The sequence below is a fragment of the Magnolia sinica genome, chromosome 2 (assembly GCF_029962835.1).
Source record: "Magnolia sinica isolate HGM2019 chromosome 2, MsV1, whole genome shotgun sequence".
NCBI lineage: Eukaryota > Viridiplantae > Streptophyta > Magnoliopsida > Magnoliales > Magnoliaceae > Magnolia > Magnolia sinica.
The window spans coordinates 134,671,350-134,674,595 of NC_080574.1; the positions used below are offsets into that span (position 1 = coordinate 134,671,350).

General features: G+C 33.0%; 1 long non-coding RNA gene across 1 annotated transcript; it reads left to right on the forward strand.

Moving 5' to 3' along the window:
* Positions 1–406: 406 nt before the first annotated feature.
* LOC131230694 (uncharacterized) lies at positions 407–2,033 on the forward strand. The gene is made up of 2 exons (XR_009164062.1): positions 407–1,364; positions 1,626–2,033. It is a non-coding gene; the product is annotated as an uncharacterized LOC131230694 (long non-coding RNA).
* Positions 2,034–3,246: the final 1,213 nt, after the last annotated feature.

Consider the following 3,246-nt stretch of genomic DNA (forward strand, 5'->3'; position numbering starts at 1 on the left):
AACCCTTTTGAGAAAAAACCATGGCATAAAGCGACGAGTAAGCATTATGAAAGAAGAAATTACAAGAGATAGAGATTATTGATTCGAACAAGTCTCAAATCTCCTTTGCAAGCCCAAGTTATGCCCTTGAAACCCTTATGAATGAATTAGAAGGTCTAGAACACCTTTCTTGCTACCCAAATCTTGATTACACCTGATATATATAGCATCACATAGTATCACAATCGGAATAGAAAACAAATCCCACACTTACGCAATTCTATGCGTGCGCTCGATGGGAATTCGATGGAATCGATGATCTATCGATGGCATTAAAAAAAAAACACCAAAACATTTCATCAACAAAACGTGAATTTTTCAAATTTTTCCAATGGCATCGACCACTGGTCAATGGCATCGAACCCTGTTGCTTACAGATTTAAGACATCAACAACAATTTTATATTTAAAAGCCATTAATATTGAACCTATAATCTGGATGGTTTATTTTAAATTAACTATATGCCAAGTGTGAAATATCTTAATGCGTGCATATCAACCTTTAAAATTTGTTAGATGATCAAAGTTTTTCTCAAAGATTAAGGGCTTTCTTTGACAGATGTGAATTGCCTACAGCCGATGCAGTAAGTGAATCATGTGACCTAAGCTTCATGTAGCCACCATGATGTATGTTATATATCCACTCTATATATCCATTTCGCCAGCTCATTTTAAGTCATGGGCCCAAACGTGAAGCAAAATCGACCACACGATAGAAAACAATGGGGACAAAGACTCCCATGGTTATCTAAAGAAAAATAGTTGAAGCATGATTTGATTTTGTCATGTCCTATTTAATAATTAATATGTTTGCAATTTAATTCAATTAAGCATCCAAACTCATATAGTGGGAGGTTTTTTTTTAATTATTATTATTTTTTTATTTTTATTAAATTTGATTTTAAGAGGGAGCATGTTTGATTTTTGGGTTTCACATGATTATGTTGTTGGAGTTTGTGTTTCTTCTACCTATGCTGTCCAAACATGAGGTAGAATCGACCAACCACAGGAAACAATGGGGACAAAGACACCTATGGTTATCTGAAGCAAAATAGATGAAGCTTGATTTGTTTTTATCATGTCCTCTTTACTAATTTGTATATTTCCAATTCAATTTAATTGAGCATCCAAACTTATCAAGAAAGAGAGTTTATTTTTGGGTTTCACACGGTTATATTGTTGGAGTTTGTGCTTCCTCTACTTATGCAATTTAGTGTTTACTTTTATCTATGTTCAGATGTTCAAGATTTTAAACTCGGACGATCATGTCAATTTTCCGAAGAAGAATAACATGAATTCTACTGATTATAATACATTGTTTACTAGGTTAGTGTATTTCTTTATTTTTGAAGATTTTGCTAACTTAACAGCATAAAATAAATTATTATTTTTTAATTTTATTAATAGTCGACCGACCCATGTAGAAAATTCAATTACTTTATACCTTTTTTATCAGTCGTATATGCCCTCTTATTCTTAAGGGCTTTCTTTAGTTGAATTACATTTTTAAAAATAGTTGAGTTATATTCATCCCCATAAATCTTCTGCATAGTTCTTTTGGCTCATTGATTATGCTTCTTTTTGCAGTGTCATATGTCTTTTACCAATCCATTGTCTTCCAGCCTTATTAAGATACCTGACTTTCACACAAGCCACTCGTATTAAAATCCCTAATAATGTAATTAATTTTTTTTGTTCTAACACATGGGTTAGTGGTAGACAGACTGTGGTGTATGTTTGTGTGGGTGTGTAAAAAGAAATTTATGCGCTAACCATTGCAAGTAGTATGCATGGAATCTCAAATAGTAAAAATGGAAGATCTTGTAAACCCAATTCTTTTGTATTTACTAATATTTTCTTCTTCTTTTTTCTTACAAAATTAAAGGAATAATTTATGCATATCAACTTTTACTTAGTTTGTATTAATTTGATACATTAATTACATTCTCATTTATTCTTTAGTAAGAATGGAGGTTGTGAAGTTTGTTACTTTCATTTTTGAGAAATCATGTGTTTCTAACAGTTAAATCAATAGATAGACAATATCGCAATTTGCCAAGGGTGCTTTTTTTTTTTTTTTTTTCTTCTTCTTAATTTGCCTTTTCTTTTATGGTAGTGTCCATGTGATTGATACAGTCAGTTCATCAGATAGTGCACATGCCATAGATTAAAATTCAGGCTTTTTGACTCCTCCGGTTAGCCACACTTGTACGAGAAATGAATGGTTGCAAAATATAAATGACCCTCCAAGGTGGGCAATAGGCCCCACCCATAGTCTTATTCAAAAATTTGCCTATCATGCATTACATGCTCTTTAAAATTCAAAAAAGTTTCAAGATATGTATTATTTAGTTCTAACCCATGCTACTTTACATAACTTGTACTTCACTCATACACATTCAAGCTTGTTTGGATGAAGATTAGTATTGGAATGGATTAGCTTTTGGGAAGATTAATCATATTAGGCTTTATAATTCAATAATTCGTAATATAGGTTTTTATCCACAATAAGCAAAACATCTGCATCATGGACCATCATATCACTAAATTCAAGGTAGCTTCTTCTGTACGATAGTTAATTAGTATTGTCGATGAGTAGGAATCTCTATGCAGGTTTATAGGTTTGGTTTTGTCATTTAAGTTGGGCATTCTTAGAAGGCATAGGTTTGTGATGCTACGCAAATGCCTTGACTTGCTAAGGATGTTTGCCCTTGAAAAATGTACCTAGAGCTCTACATGCTAGGGATATGCACCTCCGAGTTGTGCTTTGTCTTATCCTTCAGGTCGTCGAGAGTGTCATTTTTTGTCTTATCCTTCAGTTTGTTGAGAGTGGTGTGAGTGACTTATCTTGTGGAGTTTATGGAGCAATGGAACTGGTCCATGGTTGTCATTCCATCTTGGTGATGATCTGGTTGATAAGAATCATAAGATATAAGCACCAGGCTTAAAGTGAAGGTTTATGTCTAGTCATTATACTAGATTGAGGGGAACTTGCTAATTCCTTTTGAAAATTCTATGACGCCTCGATTATTAACTATTTTACCTGCCTTTTCTTTGAAATGGGGAGCCTGATATGGTTTTGTAATCAGTAGAGGTTCGCCGATCAAAGCTTAGAAACCAGTAAGAAGGATTGATTGTTTTTAAAAATAAAAATAACTAAAGGTGTGTTTGGTTGTAGCAAATATCGTGAAGTTTTATTATTAATAAA